The following is a 25,689-nucleotide window of genomic DNA, read 5'->3' on the forward strand; positions in this document are numbered from 1 at the left end:
GCTCAGTCACCCGTTCGATTCATGGCAGGATGTACGAAATATGTGGTTTCATATGACCACCATTCTTCGTGACTGTCGTCCGTTCGAGTCATTTAGTTCTAACTAGAATTAATTACTCCACTGAAAGTGTAGTCTACTCACGTTTTTTATTTTATACGGTATGTGGTGGAGAAAGATTAATGTCGATTGATTATATAGGCACATTATAAATAGATATATAAATCAGTCAAGTACTTGGGATTTTAAACTGATCATTACAAGTTTTTACAAAATCATTGTCGATTATGTTAATAATGCATTTAATTTGCATTTTTAATTTAAAATAAACAAAATATATATATATTTATTATAAGAGTATATTTATGTATATTTTCTATCATAAAAACTATGTTTTCAAGTAAACATAACATATACATTCAAATACTATAATATTAACATTAGGGAACACAAACATTGAACAATAGCAGGTTTGTACAACGTGACGTTACGCAGTTGTACTAATTAAAAATGTTATTCTTTTAATTAAATTTAAGAATGAATCTATGTTTTAAGGAATTAAAAAGTATATAGTTTATCTGGTAATTACTCAGTACTTTCAATTAACTATACGTTTTTAATTATAACTTTACCACTCTTCAAATTAGAATAAATAAAGTTAATAAAAAAAGAAATATTTTAATACAAATATCTAAATCTAATCGAATTGTAACTAATTACACTAAATATTAAATAAAAAATATGTCTATTTTAAAAAACTACATGGCAAATACTTGAAATAAATTATTTGTAATATGTAATGACAAAATTAAATTTAAAATGTAAAAAAAAAACTGTAAAAACAACAACTTTTACGTAGAATATTTCTGAAGGGTCAGGAAGTTTAACCATAATTTGAACATTGGACATTTGGTTGCACCTGTGGTTGGTTTTTGTGAACTTCCTACACTTAAGATCTTTATGACAACCTTTCTGTTTAATTTTTATAATAACATTTTGAATGCTAAATTAGGTAATTAAATACATTTTTACATTAAATAATCACACTGGCAATTGTATAACGTTATAGTTTTAGGTATCGAGTGTACTTCGTCATTAAATAGGTAGATCACTAATAGTAACTGTTAAAATATAATGGTATTATAATGGCATTTTATTGTATCTTTATGAAAGTAAATTCTGTACGAAAACCGTCTACCAGCTCATGTATCTTTTATTATATATATAATGAAAAAATAATATTAATAATTTAGTAGTACAGTTAAATTCGATTTTGTCAAAAACTGGTTTTGAGCAAAAAAGTTCATAGTTTTTGCTCCAAAAGTTGATGAAAGACACACATCTCTTAAATGAAAGTGGCCTCATTCATAATCAACGCAGAGCCGAACTTATTAAATTTATTGACTTGACATTTTGTGGATGGATTATAATATTTTCACCGTGCACTAAGAAAGGATTTTTCAAAATTTTTATTTTAAGGGGTTTAAATTGATAAAATTGATAAAAATAATTTTTTACATATAAATTGTACATCTATACACATAGTGTGTGTTTATATAATAAATTATTAAATAATAATACCTAGCTGTTGGCTGATAACTTTTGGTGCACGTGTTCCAAAGAAATGTCAGTTATAACATTATATATAAATATTATAATGTTATCTTATTCGTTAATTATTTTACGTCTTTTTCGTATTATTATCGAAATATATTTTCATAAATTTAGTCTGATCGCAATATACAATATAAATCGAAATATTTTTATTTTTAACATAGAAAAATGATTTTCAATATAGGTAAATCTTTTTTCAGACCGCTCACTACGAAGTAACATTTTTAAAATCCCGCCACTGGTTTTATTTATATTTTACGATAAAAGCATGAATTGTGAGAACGGATATTTTATAATACAGACTGCTGCGGCTACATAAACAAATGAAGGACACGGCAAAAGTATTATGATAGATCCCCTTTCATTCATAGATCGATATCTATGTATATATAATTCTTCGGTCATAGTGTTTGTATTTAAACTCCACCGAAACGGCTTTTACTGAATTTAATGCAATTTTTTTTTTTTTTTTGTATATTTGGTGGGTATGAGAATAAGTCGTTAAGTATTTTTACCCAACTACTTCCAACCTAGTAGATGTTAAAACAGGGATTTGAAGATTTACTATGGATATTGTTGTTAATAAATGGTTACTATTGGTTTTTAATAATTATAATAATTAATAATAGTTGTAATAATATAAAGTGGTAAATGTGTTAATAAATAAGACAATTTGTTACACCAACTACATAAAAAATTACAAGATGGGACATTATTGTATCTAAGTCACCATCGGTTGGATCAAGTAAAAATAAAAAAATGTATACAACTTTGAAACTTAAAGGTTAGAAATTATAAACTTATGTACCTACACACCTCGCGGGATCCACAATCAACTACAGGTGGATTGCCTATCTGATAATGTACTGCTCGTATAATCATAAGAGTCTCACGGGAAACGCCAAACGGATTAGTATAATATAACCTGACTAACTCACTGACTGATAAACGTAGAGCCTGAATAATGATAGATCGAGGCTTACAATTTACAAGGTACATTCGTACCACAAATTAAGAAAGTATTTTACAAATTTCGCATTTTAAAGTGGTGCTTGCACAAGGTTTTTGAGATTCAAAATGGCCAATGAAAATTATGTTTCAGTTTTGAACACTATTAAACCTAATATTAAATAAGAAATTAAACAAAGTTCGAATCATATTATACATAGAGTTTACATTTTTAACGGGCAACTAAGTGCACGGGGTCAATTAGTATAATAATATAAACAATATAAAAAAAAACAAATTTCATTATTAAATTAATGCATTCATAATTCATAATCTAAATAAATGGTTAAAATGGTGGTACTGAGTACAGCATCCAGATTCATTAATTATATTAAATTGTTGGAAATTATTGTACATTATTGTATCTTCAATTCGAATACTATATCTACATCAATATGTATTAAAATTATAAATTATTAAAAAAGTTTTTATATATATGAGAATATTATCTTAAAATCCACTTGATAAATTTATTATGATTAGTAACCGTTTAAATTTCAAAAAATAATTTACTGTTTATTGTTATTATTATTGTGTACATAAATTAAGTTAGGTACATTTTAATAATACCTACTTACCTATACCTACGCTTTTATAAAATAAAAAACAGCTAAAGTAGCCAACCAAAAAGTTGAACTGATTTTATGTTGAAAAAAAACATACTTACATAGTTTGTGTTAGTGAAGTTTGGTTAAGGATAAAACTAAGACTTTTGGAAAAATAGATCAATGTGTCGAATACGTTTTATGACTTTCCTTTTTGTCTATTGACTTGGGAATTCAAAAGGAATGTTGACCTTATTCTCTTATTTTTCAAGTTAAAATTACAGATCTTATTGTTTCATTTCGTGGCTAAATTGGAATTACATTCTTTTAAGGTTTATAGTCAAAAAAGAAATGGCATTGTGTATATCATATATTAATACATCTTATGATTTTCATTTTCTCACCGATTCTAATTATAATAGCATAACATAGTGATTATCAAACAAAAAATTTTATAGTTGTAGTAATTTAATATCTACATATAATGAACGTAGTAATGATATATTTTATTTTCCTGTGTATAAAATTTTATTTATAATATTCTACCCTCTGTGATAGTTAAATTTTTCTGATATGCAATTATTCTTTGTTGAATACATAACTGTGCAATAGACAATTTATAAAGTCATATGAGTTTACTATAAATTGTATACTACGAAGAATCACAAATGGAAGTCGATAAATAATACTCTATTCTGTTTTGTTTTTAGTCTTGTAAAATAAATGTCCGTTTCATAACATTTTAGATTTTGATAAAAGATATCGAGTTTGAATAATTGTGTTTGGTAGTGGTTGTTTTCGAATTTTTGAATTATTTTTCTAGAAATAAATAGAAAACCTTATCGGCAACCGTTAACAAATATAACAAAATAAATATCAGTTAATCAAGGTTTCTACCAAGCTCTATTTATCAAGGTACTTTTTTAAATTTAATGTATTACTCGACTTAATTTATATTAATTGATGAATAAACAGATAAAGCTGTGATTAGTCTGAACTTTTTAGTATGATTATAAAAAGTATAAATCAAACAGAAATTATATTAAAATAATCTAATAGCATTATAATTAATTTTTTTTTAATAATTTAATAGTTCATAGACAAAAAAGAACTAATCCAAATAATACCTCGAACTTGATGCATTTTATAATTTTGTTTTAATTTAAATTATGTAGGTACCTATAGCGTAAAATAAAATAAAGTCAGAAAAAAATACTCATCATATATGTATTATATTGCAATTGTCGTAGTTGTATTATATCTCACTTTAAACTCGAACGGTTTAATATATGCATTTTTTTTACACTTTAAGTCGGTACCTGTTCTCCTAAAAGAATGATTAAAAGAAATTCCTAAAAAAATTTATAATAACATTTATTATGATTGTTGCTCGATCGTCCAACTTCGAATTGAGTACGGGTGGTAAAAGTAATTTAAAAAGTTTCTCAGTGTAGAGTTTTATTCTCATTTTATTTTTTGGAATATAGGCACATTATCCCGTCAACCACGTTCGGACGACCGTTGTGCGTGCGCGCCCACGACCTTTATTCAACTGTACGACATTTACCAAGCAAAACTAATTTATCGTCCTCGATCCTCGAACCCTTTTTACTGTGTCTAACAATTGCCACACAGTTCAAAACACGCCATAGCGCCGGCGCCGGAGGTAAAACAATTTTACACTTGTATCAAAATATTAATTAGTGCCAATTATGGAGGTTCAGGACAATGTAATAATTATAATAATAAGAGGGAATGATTCGTTAAACGGAGGAGAGTTTTACCACAGAATGCAGTATTTAGATTCATCGTGGTTCTTAAATACAATTTTTTTACGGATGTTTAAGTGAGTTTCCGCACTCATATTTATAATAATAATAAAAAAATAAAAAACAAAATGTAACTGCACACCGTAAACTCTTATTAAACATTTTATTAATTTTATTGTTGTCGAAGATATGGTAATAATGGTAGTTAAAATTTACAAAATTACTGTTTAACATACGATTATAAAATATAAAAATGGGTGATATAAATAATATAAATACATATTTTATTTGTAATTATTAAGGCAAAAATATAGTATAAGTCACATAGGTACGTACTATGATCGGTCTTCAAATTTTTAGCCTTTGAAATAAATAGTTATATATTTTATCACATTATTTTTGAACGGCATTTAAAATTAAATTGAATTTTCAGAAATTCAAAAAAACGAAAAAAAAATGTAATATTAACATACAAGTACTTTTTTTTATCGTCCGTATTTCCAATGTAGGTATACAGCTATACAGCTATTATACTGTATGTCTATTTACCTACGTCAACAATGGTGGTAAGTTTATGTAAAATGTTAACTCTAATTAACGGTTGATTAAATAATAAAATTCTATAATTGGAATTATGTGTTGCCGATGTTGTTTAAATTGTATTAATAACAAGTAAAACAACCAGCAGGAAAATTCATTTTCCATAAATCTGTATACACTATACACTCATGATAACATTACCTACAGGCTACAGTATTAAATTTTATATCCATCGGCACCATTTAAAATTAAATTCATACCAAATATGAATCAATGATTGCTATATTTGTTTTATGCGTGATAAACTAATATTTGTTTGCATTAATCTGCATTAATCCATTACTTGATTTTAAAATTGACATTTCATTAATCATATGCCAACAAATAAATTAAGTTAGGTTAAATTAGCATTTTATTAAAATTATATTATTATTTAGGCATAAACTTAATTCTTGTTCAATTATTATTAAATATGGTACGATTTTTTACACAAACATTAAATTATTATTTATGAGGGATGTTTAACTACATTACACTAAGTATAATATTGGCAACGGAGTTTTGAAAATTCTTATTAATCATTAGGAGATAAGTATAACATAATAGTTGACAATTAGGGTTAAACGTTAGATAGTTGTTAACAATAAAGCAAAAATTCGAAATATGAAAAATCAAAGAACCTTTTTTGGATAAGTATTTTCATGTATATTTATCGAGTTTTTTTTATGAACTACACATCAACTATTTTTTATTGTACAGTCCTAATATTGTTTTCAAACTAAAATTGTTTGCTCTTCTATGAAAAATGATCTATAAATAAATCTAAATAATATATGTATAATGTATTTTAAAATTTTTCAACGATCTATCTATATTAATATTGAATTTACTGTGCTTAAAAATGTATACACAAGAAAGTATATTATAACCAGCAAAATACTTAGAGACAATTATACAAGGTTTAACTCAAGTAATCAACACGTATGTAAAAGATAATTGTTTAAAATAAAAAGTTATAATGATATACTATGATATGATTATTTTTAACACTCTTTATGAAATTTATGTTTGATGCATTTTTATGTATATACATTTATTATAATATATTAATCTTATGTTCATGGACCATGTTTTATAATTCAATTAATAATATTCATTAATGTTTTTTCCAATATTTAAAACATTTCATATACGTTTTGTTATTTTTCATACTAATAAATACCTAAATAATATGAATGTTAAAAGTGTATTTTAATTTAACAAAATAGAACTGTTATTTATAATTACTATTGAATATATCAAGTTATGATAAAGTGACAATAACACACGAACTATTTCCATGCTATAGTTCGACCACAAAAAATTAAATAATTTATTGTATAGTTCCGCCAAATATTTTAGTTTTTGTGATAATATGATAAACTATAAAGATATAGTTATCACAAAAAGTTTGAAAAGTACCTTTGTCTAAAACTAAAATATTCCATCTTAAATTAAAAATATAAACGAAACAAAATTTGAGTTCCAAGTGTTATTGTTTTCAACAATGTATGACTGTGCAAACACAAGCGTTACTGCGTTGATACAGATTTCCGACAATGAAAATGATGTAAACAATAACAATATTACTACATATGCATATTGCATATTATTATTGTACGGTAATTTTCTATTGTTTTGAAAAGAGATTTTAGAGTATTAAAAGTGACGAAAATATTAAGGATTCATTTGTATATATATATATATATACATAATACATATACTGAAATTATATATTATAATATTATATTTTTAGTATGGTTTATTATAAACCCTTTAATGTACAATACCTATGCTATTTTCTTTAATTTCTACAATTCTAAAACAATAAAAACGTATTACCAATGTATTGTATATAAGTATATAGAGCAAAAAATTTAATTAGTTATGATAATTAAGTACTAAAAAAAGAATTACAAATTTAAAATTTTTAAAGTTATTACTTATTATTATATGTAAAATCATAATGTTTTTACCAATACCAACAATAAGAAGAACTACAATATGTAAAATATATCAAAAGAATAGCTTTTTTTAAATAAAAAATTGAAATATTTTACACATTTTATGCATTTTAAAATTAGATTTAAATATATTACGTTAATACTTATTGAATATTTGAATGTACTTCTATTTTATAAAATGATAAAATATGCAGCATATATTTCTCAGATAAAGGTTTATATGCATACAAATAGAACGCTATAACATTACACATACATTGTATAAGCGGTGTTCCACGGTTCACGAAAATTTATTAATTTAATGTTGTGAGGTAATGGAGTTTACATTGCTGTTACTGTTTTAAAATAATAACTGTTTGTGTGGTATCCTGTAAATTACTGAGGTGTATAATAACATACTGTTTTGATGTGAATTTATAAATCAAAAATATTATTCATAATATATAAAAAAAAATATCGTTTATTTCTCTTTTAAATCTACGTGTAGCTATAAATCTTACATAAACATACGAGTTTTACTAGTCTTTTGCCCAGTGAATTGGATCATTAGTTTAAAGAGTTTATTTTACATGCAATTTATTTAGTAATAAGTTGTACTGTATTTCAAATATTTTATTGTTCCAACTCCAAAATAATATACTTATGAATACGTCACTAATACAGATTTTGATAAAAACAAAAATGGCAAATATATTACATTTGAATGTACTTACAACCTACATATTTAATTATAAAATAGACAATAGGTAGTTAATTGTACATAAGTATAAAATAAAATCAACCATAATTCTTAAAATTATATGTATCATATCTACCTGAATTCGAGTAAAACAGTTTATATGGGTTTCTACCCGATTTAACCTTGTCATTGTTTTGCACATAATCACTCATAAATTGAATTATAAGAGACTGTTTACTTTAATGGTCTCCCCCTTCTGTCTCGAATCATTTCTGATAGAGAAACCTAACTGATCTGATTATCTTTTAATAGTATTAAACGAAGCGACTTTCAATTTGTGATTTTGCCAGAAACCACCAATAAATGTCATTTTTTTATTTTTAATACAAATATATATATATATATATATATATATGTATATATTATATTCCAATTCACTTGTTGTCTTAACAATATTTTCATGAACTGATTTAATCAATGTAAATTAAAAAAAAAAATAGGGTGATTTGGCACGAAAACAAAAAACAATACAAATAAAACTAAAAAATATAAGGTATTATTGTATTATAATAGATAAAATAACACTTTTTTTTTAATAATGGTCTTAGGAATTAATGTTTTTTCCTTTTTTATACTTCAATGGCCATTTTATATAACTTATATTTATCTGCGTGAAAGTGCGTTTTAGTAGGTAATATATTTTTTTATATAAAAATATAATATATGCTGCAAAATATTAACATGTAGTTTTTAAATACAATACGATATTGCATTTGGAAAATGTGAGCCTATATAATTGTTTAGTCGAAATAGTTGAAATATTTATGTAGTTTTATTTTTTAGTAATAGAAAATACTATAGTTCTTTACGACGTAGTACAGCGCGTATTTTGTATACATTTTGATACACGTGGCAAGTATGTCGAAACTGTTTTATACAAAGTCAACTTTTTCAGACTAAGCGCAAAATTTTAATATGCAATGTTGACAACGAGTAACACTTCGTGCAAAGTAAAGATATTAAAATAAACTATGTGCAGAGGTAATGTATCTTACACGTTTCAAACAGTTCATCCACGTTTCTTTGAATAGGGAATCAATATTCCCATATATATGATATTGTTCGTAAAATTAAATGATTTTAAATTTATGTATTATATAATTATTATTTGCTTCAATATTCATGATCACTTCAACATAGTGTTTCACGGTCAATCCAATTGGGGTTGCATGTAGACAATGTGAAAAATGTTAAAAAATGTTGCAGTTTCTTAGACTATATTTAAATGAAATCAAATTAAACCTATAATATAAGGTAAGAAAGTATTGGTAGTTATCAATTCAAATGGAAATAAAATCAAAAAGTTTTGCTATATAATAACAAATAATATATAATTTATTAATTTTCGTAGTTTCAAAATACAATAGAAAAGAAAAAATAACAATAAATACTTTTGAAATGTACATACATGTAACGTGTGAATAATACATTTAACAAGGGTTGTATTATATAACACAGATGTAATCTATAATAATTATCTGTCTTAGTAAGCGAGTGAGTTTATATCAATATATTATCAGTTATATGGGGGAATAATCGCTTACTAATTAGTTATCATATAAATTGTAGATTGCATTATTTTTCTTATACCTTACATATTAAAACCAGACACATCAGAAATTATTGAATTAAACACAAATTAATATATAAAATATGTATTTTAATACAGAATCCGCCTTTGATGGAATCTAGGAAAAATTACCTGAGGAAATAATAACTAAAAGAAAAAACTGTGGATTAGTACTACATTACGTATATAATAATAATCATTATATTAAATTTAGTACATTAAAAAAATAATACATTCATATTTGATAGATATTATATTGAGTCAATAAAAAAAAAATGAAATACAATGTTATAGTATAAGATAATATTTGTCACTTTTATAAAATAATTCAGAAAATAAAGTATATCGTTAGTTGGTTGTTGATATTACTATTTTTAATGGTTAAATATTATTTGTAGAATACTAAATAATAATATTTGTATAATATTATAAATAATAATTAATATAATGTACATAAGATTGATTTTTTTAATCATTATTATGTAATTATGTAATTTTTACATATATAATAATCATCTATTTCCGAGAGACAATTCGAATATAATTATTAATTACCTGATCATATAAGATACAACTATAATGTAGTATACATATATTAATTAACTAACCGTCTAAGTGTCCAACCAATTTAATGGGGTATATTTTCCCCTGGTATTTTAACGAATTACTTCTTTGATGACGACATCATACGTACATATTTGGATATATCAACACTGTCTTATAATATTAAAAAAATTATAAATTATTAATAGAATAAGTATATTATATTATATTTTATACTTAAAAATATTTAAAAAAAAATATATTGTATCAGAATAAAAATTAAAAAATCGAGGGAAGGGTGGACATTTGTAAAACAAAAATGAAATGTAATTGTTCAAAAAATAATTTTTTTTACGATTTACGTTACATTATTTAAATATTTAGATTATTATCATTGAGATAAAATCAACACAGCGTCACAACTCTCTGCCAAAAAACGTATGGGCACAGTGCCATACGCGCGACCGTATAAAATCGGTAAATATTTATTATTTCATACTTGACGCTTACATAAGTTCTTTGTCAGAGAAAACTAGAAGTAAATTATTCCGATTTGCACTGTCATTTTATTTTTCAATCAATCGTAATTTTTCATTTTAAATAATTTGTGAAAATCTTTATACTACCGAATAAATATAATATGATTTCGAATTTACAGTGTAAATCATGTAAAATGTACACAATATATTACTTTGAGTTGGGAATTAATTGGTAATTTTTAGATACTAAGTTATCAATTATAAACCTATAGATTTCTTGTAGATTTTCATGTTACTTCATTATATAATATTATTAAATGATTTAAGTTGTATTTGATCACATAAGTATTTATAATCACTACCTTAGTTATATAGCTTTGTTTATTTTTTTTATCATACAGAATCCTTAAAAATTAGAAGTTTGAAGAAAAAAATATATAAATTTCATATAATACGATCACCGGTATAATTTCCACTTCATTATTCAGTCTAAATTGTCTAGTATCCAATAATTGGATCAGTGGATCCTACATGTTTATATGTTTTATTTTTATACGGCATTATAATATTTTATTAGTCTTAGTCTATTAGCTTAATGTTGCTGTTTTAAAATGTGTCCATAAACCACTATCTAACTCATACCGCTCAGAAATGCACAATATTATGCATGTTGGTAGCTTTAAATACTATTATTACCACACCGACTCATAATTACTCGGCGACATTTCTTGATTTTTAATGAATGTGCCTCTTTAATTTGATAATGCCTTTTTTAAATACTACATCTTTCGAAAGTTGGTCAGTGCAACATTTAAATGTATAGTGTTGATTGGTGGGGACTTATTATAAATCACGAAAATGTATATGTTATATTATTAAATGATAGTTTGTATTTTAAAATAGCTATTTATAGCTTTAATAAAGTTTTAATAATTTAAACGTTTTTAAAAAAACCTAATTTGAAAACTATTTTTAACCATCGTACTTTGGCATATACTGACATACAACCACTATAAATTGTGACCCGGTACATGCGAGTATATATTCTGAAAATAAATAATTTTACTTCTATTATAAAATTTCAAAACAATGTTAATTAAAAAATATAATTAAACTATAGACTTAAGAAAACAATGTTGATCAAACTTATAACAATACATATGGAGGTTAAATATAACGAATTAACTTAAAGATTTTAGTTTTCGACTATAAATAATAGAAAATCGTTAAGTTAAAATTTACCTTTGTAATTTAAAAGTCTAAAAGAAGTTTATATGATAATATAAGTATGGATAATAATATTTGGTTGCACCTTTAAGCAAAAACAAATTCGTCTAATTATGTGACTTACTTTTACAATATATGCATTATGCATTATATATCATTTTATTACTACGTTTATCATAACTAAGTCTTGATTAATAATTAAATGTTTCATGATACAAACCGATAAAATGTAATAGATTTATAACAGTATGTAGATTTTTTGATTAATATACCGAATGAGTTTATGCGATTTAGAGTTATTAAATCCAAAATGTCGTTAATATGGGTAAATCATGTTAAAAACTCATTAGACCTTTCAAATATCTTTTCGCTCAAGTGATTTGTGAAATGTTTGTTATATTTTTCGGCAAACCCTACTTTTGTTTCTATATTGAATATCTTACGTCTCTTGTAAAATATATGCAAACAGTGTATTATATCAACTGAAGACGACTCGAAATAAATAATTCATTTCTATTTTTTTTTCATTATGTAAACTTTTATGTTATTTTGCGTGACAGCTTTGAAGATTATTTCTGTCAGTATTTAAATTCATCAAAAAACTTCAATAACTAGAAAGTCCATTGATTTATCATGAGTTATATTTCAAATAGTTTTGTATAAGTATACAATATTTAATGATCAACATTTGTTTAACAGTGCCAAAATAAGAACTATGATATAATATTAATTTTTATATGATTTAAACTTTTTTTTTTCAATTAAAATATACTTTTATTACACAATAACAATAAATTTAACACATATCTGAATCTCAAAATGTTTAAACTAGATATACATTATGGAATGAATATCAAATAAATTATTTTCATAAAAAATAATCTCTTGATTTTATTTATTATCAAGACAAATATCCATGCATTTTATTCTAATTGAATTTCCCACTGTTATTTTAAATTATTGTGTACTTATATATTTATTATTTAATATTGATTAATATAATTACCTATATTCAAAAAACAAGTTTTATTGAATTATTGAATGCTTCATAGTTCATAAATACACTCAAGTGCAGTTGTAAATAATTTGTGGTTACTCATTAATCTGTACCAGATGTGAAATCACGTTTTAGTTGAATAAAATTATTATAAAAATCACAATAAATAAACCATGCCTATTTTCAATAGACCAGCTTTCGGATGACTAGTGATTTTTCATACTCACAATTTACTGAAAACGCTGTCAAGTCAAGTAAAAAAAAAAACAATTTCCAACACAAACAAGGCCTGTAATGGACCTGAGACTTGAGAGTATACATTATTTAATAAATAAAGAGAATTGTAACTTGTGTGTATGTGTGTTTCGTCATAAGACATATTTATACAATTTATCTAAAATATCGTAAATGCTTATTAATTTTTATTAATTGATAATAGCATTTTTAAACACGATTCTGAGTATAACTCCCGATACTAGCCAATATTAATCTTTAAATAGTTTTCGGTGTAAAATTAATAAAAAAGATGATTAGTTTATAATTATACTTATTATGTTATATTATGCTTTTTGTATTTATAATCGTATTATCAAAAAATTGTAATTGATGGATTCAAATCATTATCTTTACTCTAAACTTCCAAGAGTTAACATACAGCTTTTTGTTATTAATAATAATGCTAAACATCATGTCCATAGAAAAATGTGCTAAATTTAAAAATTATATAAACAGTAAATTTTTAAAACCATTATTGTGAAAAATAAGATAAAATAGTAAAATAATTTGATTTAATTTCTACAAATTCTTTATTACCAAATATCTGATACATATAGTAATTGTATAACAACAGTAGGTAGTTGTACTACTATTATAGCCAAATAGCACATTAGTTTAATTTAAAATAATTTAATTGTTTTGTTAAATATTAATAATATTCTGAGTAATATGATTTAAATTATACTTCCCCGTCGATTACACTAGATGTATAAATACAAAATTAAGAATATCCATTACATTGAAAATTGAAATTGAAAAGAGTTAATAACAGTGATTATTATGTTTTTAATTACATTGTTTTTCTATACATTTTTATAATAAATTATGGAAGCATATTAATTAATAATTGATAATAATGTACTCATGTACTTTTATATATATATATATATATATATATATTTAAATAACTTGTAATAAGATTGATTTTAGTTTTAAAAACTATTTAAATTATTCAACCTACGTATTATTCTAACAAGCTTTTGTTTTACAGTGGTTGAAAACCATTGTGTCAAGTAACTTTTTAAAAACCATAATATATATGTATACCATACAATATAATGAATAAACAAAAATAATATCTTCTTCATTTAGACCCTTTTACGCTTGAAGAACCACGTATCCGGTGATTAGCATTAAATGCTATCAGTGTGCTTATTTCTAGGTGTGTAAAAAACTGAAAACTTCATCAACAGATAGTGATCCCAAAGGTCTTGAGCTCATTTGTCATCCAAAGTAAACGAATTTAAAAACCGATAAAGACAATAGTCTTAAAAATCACGCCTCTACGTTAATAATATTCTCAGTGCATACTTCAATATAGCAACCACAGATTCACGATAAAATCATATTTATTACATATTAAATGCACTAGTAATATTTCATACTTAAAGACAACGTCAACCAAAAATATTTTATGATAAAATAAAACTATTATTTTTAATAATAACATTGTATTATTATCCACAAGTCAGTTTTAAATGTGAAATTATTAAAATAATTCCTTTAATCTAAGTATTTTATTAAGTAAATACAATAAGTTTATATAGTTTATATTTAAAATGCATATTATATTGTACTAGTATAATACTATTTCGTATTTCCATTTGGTTTTTATTCTTCATTAGCTTTACTTAAAACTATTGGTTTACATAACTCGACTTCTTATTTACTTATTTATTTTAAATAATGCATAATATATAAATATAACTTTTGGGAATAGTTAATAATAACTTAAAATATTGTTCATTTTAATAATTATGGAATATAATTCCTAAATATTATCAATTACTGTATAACAAAGGAAACAAATGGGAAATACTCTTAATTGTATTTAATTTTATCAAAAATACGAATGAACAACCACCTGATACACATTTCATGTAAACTATAAAACTGGTATCAAATCCTTTATTTTAATAATTTGTCTTATGGTGTCAAATATAATTTGAGCATTATAATAAGTTATATTTTATAATTATAAGATACTATAAATTGTAGAATAATATATTATAGAATTATAAATTTAAAGGTATTATTTTTATCTTTAAAAAATAAATATTTCTATTACGATGAGCTTATAATTTATTTGTTATTTTAAATTGATTTAAAATTATCAACAAATTAATTAATTTATATATTTCAAATTAATCTTTACGTGTTAAACAATTTAATCAAAATCATTTGATTATTTCCATATGTATAATATTATCTACCTATTTTATTGAAACATTCACCACACTATTATCGTAATAAGTTATCATTATTATTCATAACGAATAAAATATTGAATATAAATTAATGATCTTATACCAGCTATACGTATAATATTATGATTGAAATTAAGTATACTTACCTATAGCTTAATATTCTCAGAAACTCGGGTTTTCATAACTGAATATCTGGATTTGAATAATTACTGAAATTAAATAATTATTTAATTAATTTAGCAATAAATTTTTTACAATAAAAATAATCGTCATTCGATTTAAGTGATTTATAAATTAAATATTCATCTATTCGGTTTTAACTTACGTCCTAAACGCTGCAATAAGATGAGAAAGGGTGGTATGCATGACTAATGATTAAAACGAAAATAAATTAGATGCGCATTTTATGGTCATGTAAAATTATCTGGATGCAAAAACTAGTACGGTCTCCGTAGTTTCAGACAATGTATTATGAAGGGGCTGTATCCAGTCCGCGTGCAAAATTAACGTAAAAGGGGTAAAAAAAATATATCCGACGAACATCAGAGAAGGTTACGTTGACAAATTAGCTTAAAAGACACACCTATTATAGGATCGTGGACTTAGCATTTATCAACGCAGCAAACGCCCTCTGGTCATAAATTATACAATGAATATTTTATTTCTTATATCTTTATTAATTTTTGTACAACATTTAAAAACGAATCTACCAAATGTCAAGATACTTAAGAAATAATTTATTTTAATTAATTAAATTAATAAAATTAAAAATTAAGTAGAAATAATGTGTAGAATAAAATGATTTTTATACAAATAAATTGCTCGATTTTTAAATAGTTCATATTTACACGTTCCATTTTCTACAATTAGCTTTTTTTTCTGTTTAAATTCAAACAACTAATTTATTCTTGAAAATGTTTGGAAAAAATGATAGCAAAAGTTTCATTATTATTTTCCAACACTTGAAAAATAAGTAAATACAAAAAAGTCAAAATCAAATTAAATTTAACTTTTAAAATTAAATATGAAAAAGTTTATAAAAGGAAACCTAGCCTACAGGAATACTATGTTGATTGATTTTAATTAAACTAACTACAGTTAATTAGCCATCATTAAAAAAATGTTTTCAAGTTTCCTGATGATGATAGATGTTTTCGTTATGGTTTGGAACTTAGGATAACTGCCGATAATTTATTGTATTTGTCACATCTTATTGTTTATATTATTATGATTGTCAGTTGCTTCGTTATGTTTGTGACCCGCATTATTGGACCCTCGTAATTATTTCACTTATTTATTCACATCCATTATTATTTGGCAGTTTGTATATTTTTATTGTTGATGATGGGATTTTTAAGATTTTCAAGTGTACTGAGTAGTAATAATATTTAATGTGAGAGATTAATTTGCTTCTATAATAGTGACTAGTATCATATAAGCCTATAAACTGTAAATTTTTAATGTTTTAGGTGTTCTGAATAATACAATTTACGTGTTTATGTATGCAAAGGTCATACCGTAGTTTGATTTAGGTATATTGTTGTATATTATGTGTGTGTACAGTTATTGAAACATAAAATGCATATTTTTTGAAACCACAAATATTTAGATAGTACTACGTTTAAGTTAGTTGTATTTTCTAATGTACTTTATACATATTAATAACTCTTTGTGTATCTTTGATTTTATCTTTTTTTCCAATTTATTTCTCCTTGGGATTTCATAAATTAAGTTATATTTAGTTCTATATGAAACTGTTGAAAAAGGTGTTAAAATGCATCTCCTGAGTATAGCAATAAGACGTGTAATGTATTGGGCCAGTTTCATAATCGTTAAGCACCTGTTGTCAAATTTAGTTTTTATGTTTTATACGATGTTCAACATTGAACTAGAATGATATTATGGTTTAACTAAATTATCGATAAGTACTACATTATTTTAGTGTTTCGTATAGAACACAGTTCGACTTAATGGAAAATATAGTTCGTATTTGAAAATGAAAGACGATCAGTGTATCTATCTTATTTGGTTCCTCAACATGAGTTGAAAAAATTTTTATTATTAATTTTTATTTGTTTCGAGATTCGATTTTGAAAATATTTATAATCTGCTCAGTGGTATTTATAAAATTAAATATTGTTTACTATTAAAGTAGAACATTTATTTATCTGCTTAAAAAAAAAAAAGGAATAATCTATGATTGGTATTGTTACAGCACAAAACGATTATGTTTTGATACCATTGTAAATTGCAAACAATATCAATTACATCATACTGGTTTTAATATAATGCTGTAATTATATAACTTATTTTTAAAATTTTTGTTAAACTTATATCGAATAAAAATAACTCATATTTTCAAATATAATAAATATAATAACACATAAAAATGTAGATTTTGAAGTACGGTTACACCAAAAGGAAGTGTTCTGAATAAATGCAAAAACTTTCTAATATTATATTATTTGTATAATTTCCTTCTTTCATATGTTTAAAATATAAATATATGTACATTTTTATCTGACAGATGGTATATTTTACATTTTTGAAATGTATATTATATTATATTATGTAAAAGGTTTATATTATTGAGCAATAGACTACGAGCATTTCTTACTATTTATTAAACGAGGTATTATTTGAATCTATTTTCAAATAATATCCAGTTAGTTAAATAGTACAAATACGAATTAAAATATTATTGTATTTTATTTACTAAGGATAATCAAATGGTTACTATTTTTTTTGTTATTGTTATTACTATAGCTGTTGAATTATATACATAATATCGGTAGTTTAAATAGTTTCTTACACAATTAAAAAAACGTAATCAATTATTTTATATACCTGGTTTGAAGAAAAATTTAAAAATTAAATTTATACTCTCCATGAATTACCTTTTTAATAGCACTTTGAATTTTCCAAATTTAATTATAATTTTAGAGTATCTAAACAGAATATTTTAATTTTATCCTAGCTATACTTTATGAAATTCTAAGGCTTAGCATAGAGAACTTCAATAAATTTATACTTATATGATAAACAATCGTATTAGTTAATAATAATTATTATTATAGAAATAAAATTATATTAGTTGAAATTAAGTATAATACATAAATAATAATAATAAAATTGTTAGCATAGATACTGGTGTGTGTTGCCACTGAGCGACTTTTCCATTCACACCTCATATTATATCTTTACCACCATCAAATTTGCTTATTGTACTCATTGTTAACTGTACAGATTGCAAATTTTCATGTTTTTTTTCTTCTTTTCAGTCTTTTATGATCATTGGAAGGACTTTAACTGCCTCTATTATATTCCTCCATCTAACTCTATCCATACTATTTTCTATTTTTGCTCCTTGTATGCATTTATTTAAGTATTGTTGACCCAGTCTGTTCAACGCTGTCTAAAGTGATAGTCTAGATCATTTCCCGGTTATTTTTTTTTCAATCAGAGCTTTTTTTAAGATTCAACTTGACTTTCAGATATGGTCTGCCCACTAAATTCGTTTATTCATGATGTGTGCATTAATGATGAATTTTTGGTAAATTTGATGAACTTCTTCATTGGTTTTCCTTGTATATCCTAAATGTTTAATGATAGGGTACCTGAATTGAGGTAAATACATTTTTCTTGTCATATTTTAAATAAATAGACAAAAATAACATAGATAATATAATAATAATTTTTAATGCATTAAAATTTGTACATTCATTTAACAATTGTAACTAAAAATATACATAGTTAAAGAAATATTTAAAATAATTTAATCAAAACAAAACAAAAAAAAAATTATTGATGACTTGATACTAATATACATATATGTATAAAAATAAAACAATGTTTCGTGAAAAATCAAATACCTTAATACATCTTATTAAATATCTCATTATTTCAAGTACTTGAATTTGTAAATACAAATAGGTATATCTATATTAAATATTCTTAAATTAAATATATATTAAAACATTAATTATATTTTATAAAATACAAATTTATGTATGTCCTCTCTGTTAATGTTTTACGATTAAGTTTCACCTTACAAGAATTTCAGTCACGGAATATACATTTTTTATCTTTTCATACCCACCACATTGCACTCCATTAAACATGATTCATCCTGTGCTCGTGTGATGTTTCAACAGAGTAAGTAAAATTAATTCATTTCTCGTCTTTTGTATTTTCTTATTAACATTTTCCTTGGAAATTAATCAAAGCTATCTTCAGAATAAATGCAAATATGCAGATTGGTCAACGTCTTAAACATTATATTTTACGTGTTTAAATAGTTGACATCATGCATTTTTGTACATATTCACAGTTCATAAATCTATAAAGGTTACTAGTTGTACTAGTGAACTAGTTTATAGAAAACACATTGTAATTGTGAATATAATAAAGAAAAATATAATTATATATTTTACTACGCTCAATTATAAAATATAAACGTCCAATCTGCACTAAACTTATTGTATATAAATGTCTCCTAAAGCTTTACTGAGCATTTTTGATTTAAATTTAGGGCTGTGCAAAACCATCCTTTATATTCATACTATTCGAGTATTCCAGTAATTGATAACTAACCAGGTTATAACTTCTGCACCGTAATATTTTTACAAAAGTATATTTCAAGATATTATGTTTTTTTTGTATATATATAGGTATATATACACACCTATTTACGAATAAGTTCTTAACAATTATGTTTTAATATTTGAATAAAATATTGAACATTTTATTCATAACTAATAATACATAATTTCAATCAAATTTGATTTATAAACATTTATTGTATATTTATATCTAAAACAATATTTCTGTTAGTATATTTTTAAGATTTATTTGTTCCAGAATGAAATAAGTATGATGACCATTCTATTAAGCTGTATTACTGATGGTTTGTAATTTTTGTGAAATTGAATGATTAAGTAAAAAATTAAATTTAAAATGTACATAAAACACAATTAAATTTGAAAGAATTTTTGATCCACTGAATAACTTTTTATCGATACTTATAGAAAAAAAAAACTTTAAATATATTAATGCCTATTTAACTGTATAAATATATCAAAAAGAGTCTAAATATTTCAAAAATAATTCTAGAAAATTATATTATTAAAATTATTTTCTTATTTTTTTTTTTTAAGCAACTAAAAAAATATTTTAAAAATCGAGAAGAATAAATGATTTTATAGATTAATATCCAATATTCTAAAAATCTGAACTTCAAATGCTCATAAAAATCAATTTGCTCACCGGCTTTCCAAATAATTTTTTTATATCGATTGGATAACTTATAGAAAACCTTGTAATTAGTATATATTTGTATGTTCACAGTACTTTTCAGCAGAGATTTTTAAAGTTAAGCGGGAATATCCCACTGAAAACCATTATTTCTGTGTTACACAAAATAACAGTGATGTAAATTTAATATCAGATTTTAATAAACTTTTTTTATTTAATCATTCAGTGTTCTTTAATAACATAAAATAATCATTAAAAAAAAAAATAATGATTTTAAATAGATTTGTGTGAGGTTTTAATTTCAGAACCATGATTTTGTGTTACACGAGGAAATAAATAGTAGTGGGCTATTTCTTCATAAAAATTAAAAATCTTCTGTGAACATACAGAATATATTATACTACTCTTGTATTAAATATACAAATCTTAGGTATCAACAGAAGAGTTTTTATGAATACCTAAATACAAAATAATTTGTAATTTTCTAGATGTTGTTGGACTTTGTCAAAATTCTAACTTTGAATGCTTATAACTAGGGCTCGTATTTTAAAGCATATGATTCTTTTTTACATATGAGATAATGAGATAGAAATCTAATTTTTATGTATAAATTCGTTTCACGTCATTCTGATTCCAAATAAACCAATTTATTTTTGCTTTTTTCGAGTTTTTTTTATGTAAATGGTTTTATAGCTTTTTCATTTATTTCAGTTGTAAAATTTTTATATTTATTATGCTACTACGTATAATAATAATAAAAAATTGAATTAATAAAAAACGTAAATACCCAGAATGCATTAATGAAATATTATTGTTTTCGTTTTGGCCTTGTTTATTAAATGTATTGAACGTATAGATTATCGATCTACATATTATAGAAACCGTATAGGTACTGGGTCAGTATGCCTATAACATCGATATCGACCATTTCAAAAATAATAATTTAGTGTTGTAATTTGAAAACTCTTGAATGAGTATGCACCGATAAATTAAGTGGATGTAGAGGATAGTTTACTCATTTTTTATAATATTCCGTCGGACAATATAGACTAGAGTATGTTGAGTATGTTTCACTAGTGTAAATCTAGAGAAATACATGGTAATTAATTTTATTTTAATTTAAATTCATTTTAAATTTTTTTTATTCATTTATATTACTAGTTCGTGTTAATTTTTGGTCATAATTTTTTTTTTTACTTTTTTTAAAATTAAATATACTTCATTTGCTTTTTATGACAATCGTGTGCTTTTTTAGTTGCTTATTATGTTTTAAAATCTAAGCCCTATAAATATATAAAAAACGTGAATTTTATCTCTGAATAGTATCTCTCTTCTTATCATTGTTCACCTGAATATATTAAAAATTAAAATGTCTTATAATTTAACTATATGAGCCGATATTATAAATATTATTATTTTATTAAATAATGATAAAAACAAGGTGAATATTATGTGGATATGAAAAATAATTTTATAAAAATAATTAACACCCTATATAATATTATTACTCAGCTGAGAATACATATTTGTATAAATATTTTAAAATTCAGATTTGAAATTGTCATCTCTGCGCGGAAAAAAATATTGAATTCTATAATATAATATATATTTTTAAAATTAAGATAAAAAAAATTATAATCTGTCAATCATGTTGTTATAGGAACATAATTATAATAAAAATCGGCTACTATAGCAAAAAATTGATACTTTTATGTAAAATTATTTCTGTAGTTTTATTTTTGTTTTTGTTTGGTTACTGTAATAAGTGAACATTTAGTATTTACATTTGAACATGTATATTATTATAGCTGGTCGTTTTTATTTATTTATTTTTGTATTATGATAAATTACTTTTGTTGTAATTTTGATTTCGAATCAATGGATTAGCTTTTGAAATATGAATTACAAATATAATATAAACTAAAATGTATTTATAGTTTGTTAAAGGTATATTTCTTATAGATATTATTTTCTGGTTAGATAAAAGCTTGTACTGTATTATAGCTTGCATTTTATATTTTAATATCAGTCAAGTTTACGTAGGTAGTACAAAATAATAAATATAACTAACTTTCATACACCTTTAATTTAATAAATGAAAAATAATACTTTGTACTTATGAGTGGGTCAAAAATGTATTAAAAAAATAAATAAAACAAAATATAGGTACACGTTCTGTCGTGCTGTTTTAGTATTGAAATAGTATAATGGAGTATAAAGGTATAAAGGATAAGCACGTACATGGCAATTACTGTCATTTTACGAACATTATTTTAACGTTGTACAATATAATTATTTTATACTTTAGATAGGTATTGCTTTTTTTTTTTATTTGAATTTCATATTATAGAATTGTATCAAATAATGATTTACGAATTTGCAAAGAGCATATGGCTTAGCGTACCATAAACTACATAAAAAAAAAACCATTATAATAGCATTTCATTTTATTAACACACGTTTCGCCAAAAAAACCTAGATTTTAATTCTGAAAGCAATGGCGCCAATATTCTATCAAGTTTATTAGTAATTATATGCTTTTCTTTATTATTATTCACTACCCTTATATTCATTAGTTTATTGCCTTGGTTCCGTTCAGCCTTCTTTCCTATTTTCAGAACGCTCAAAATTAATGGTCCTTAATGAAAATAATTCGACATTGTTAAAAGAAGGGTTTTTCGTTCAGTCCCAAATCGATTACAATAAAAATAACTATTATACGCCATTGAAACCAATATTATTTATGTACACCTGCTGGTCCTAATGAATTATTTTGATTTAATAAATTAATGCGAACTTTAGTCGAATAAGTAATGATAATTTTCTTCATTAAATAGATAACTGAAAAGATACGATAATATGTAAATTGTATTTGAACTAATCCTTAAATTATTTAACTCATAATATATTTATTAATCCGAGTGAAGTATAACTATTTATACTAAACCAAAATACTATATTATGTATAATATGAAGTTGTTAAATTTCACATACAATACATATTATAATTTATATTGATGTAATATCAATAAAATATTCAAACAAAGCCAATAAAATCAATGGATTGGAAAGCTTTTATTTTAAATAATAAAATATTTTTTATTTTAGTAATATATTTTTTTATAATTTTAATAATATTTTAAGATGTTTTCATTGATTTAATTTATCATTGATTTACCAACGAGTGAAAAAAAAAAGTCTAAAAAATAATACGTGAACGTACACACATTTTTAAATTTATTTCATTTTTAGAAAAGGTATATGTTGTTTCATAATTTATAGAATTTATTAACACTCATTTTAATTTAAAATAATGTTATAATTTAGTTGAGTAGGTATTCTAATTTACGTATTCCTACAATATGTTGTAAAATTTTTCCTAAATATTCACAAAAATTGCAAGGATAAAATTTTAAAAAGTTTGTGATTCATATATATATGTATTAATCATCATATATAAATCATAAATAATGATTAATACAATTTTCGTAGATAAGTTCAAAATATTTACATGGGTTTAGCAAGTTAATTGGCTAAAATTAAGATCAAACTTCAGTAGTTTATTGGTGAAATATACATAATACTTATTGATGTATCTAATATTGATTTTGAAACTAATAATTACTAACAAATTTCGATGTAATAAAAAAAATGACTATTTAGTTTAATTTAAATTGTATGAGAATTATTCATGTATAAAACGATTAAAACGGAATTTATTTTTATTTTTTAATAAGTAAATGTAATAAAATAATAAATTATAAAATATTTAAGAACAAATTAATTTGTAATTGAATACATCCGCATTTTCTTGAAAACAATCGTTATATATTTACTATTTTTCAAAACCAAAAGAACATGAACTTTGTAGATTGTAGACCCCCGGAGGGTGACAATAACAACTCGTGTTGCTTCGAATAGAGTGCAGGTATAGAATTGTGTGGTTTTAAGCTTCAGCAGGTGGAAATAGAGGTAGAGATACCATACCCACCAAGTTATAAAATCGTTGTCGCCATCTTAGGTGGATGGTCCGGTGGGAATGGCGATGAAAATTATGTATACACACAGGTGTGTGTGTGTGTGTGTGTGTGTGTGTGTATAGGAACACGAAGGTGAAAGCAAAGCCATAAACAACGTTTCTTCGGTGTGAAACTTTGGAATTGTTCATGTATGCGTATATGTATATATAAATGTGTGTGTGTGTTAGTGTGAGGAAGAGACAGCGAGTAGGTATTGCAAAGGTATATTATTATCCAATTGAGAGAAGCGGTGGTGGGTGTCGTAGGAGAAGAAATAGTAGAAGAGAAGAAAAAGAGCAGAAAAACACCCTGTACACCACCACTCCCAGATACTCGTGTGATTTACAACCCCGTGGTTGCTTCGTTGGCATTAACAAATAAAACGCACCGGTATTAGGGATCCGTGTTTTGGTGGTAAGGAGGGTTCAATCGTTGTTTATCACCCGCTAATGAATTTGGTTTCAACTGTTTAAAATGTAAATTATAATGATTAACGGCAATTATTAACTTTGTTACATGTTTAAGATAAAATTTGATTCTACATAATATTATATTATTTATGTATGTGAAATAAAAAAAATATTTAGTAGGTAGTAGATGTAAATTAAAATATGCGGGTTAAGTCGTAATTTATCATAACCATAAAATTATTCTAACAATATCTGGTTTAATAATACCAAATTTGTTTTTTTAATAACTGAATGGCATTATAAATATGTATAAGTAGTGTAAAATAATACATGTAAAATCTATAAGATGATTAAAAATATATTCAATACAATTAAAGAAAAAAATATATTTTAGATTAAAATAAAATTTAAAAATATCTACAGTGATATGTTAAAGTCACAGAGTATTACAATGACAACACAATACTGAAATACTAACCGTCTTTGGGACATA

The 25,689-nt window shown here is 23.8% G+C and overlaps 1 protein-coding gene across 5 annotated transcripts in view; it reads left to right on the top strand.

Annotated features, from left to right (window-relative positions):
• LOC114130344 (uncharacterized) overlaps positions 1–25,689 on the top strand; it is a 282,938-nt gene that overhangs the window by 14,443 nt on the left and 242,806 nt on the right. Inside the window, exon 1 of one of the 5 annotated variants that reach the window (XM_050199054.1) lies at positions 19,544–19,669. The exons of the other annotated variants lie outside the window; for them this stretch is intronic. The gene's annotated coding sequence lies outside the window, so the exon portion shown is untranslated. Of the gene's footprint in view, positions 1–19,543; positions 19,670–25,689 lie in introns of those variants that run through there. 5 annotated transcript variants of the gene reach the window in all.

Source organism: Aphis gossypii, chromosome 2, assembly GCF_020184175.1.
Source record: "Aphis gossypii isolate Hap1 chromosome 2, ASM2018417v2, whole genome shotgun sequence".
NCBI classification, from domain to species: domain Eukaryota; kingdom Metazoa; phylum Arthropoda; class Insecta; order Hemiptera; family Aphididae; genus Aphis; species Aphis gossypii.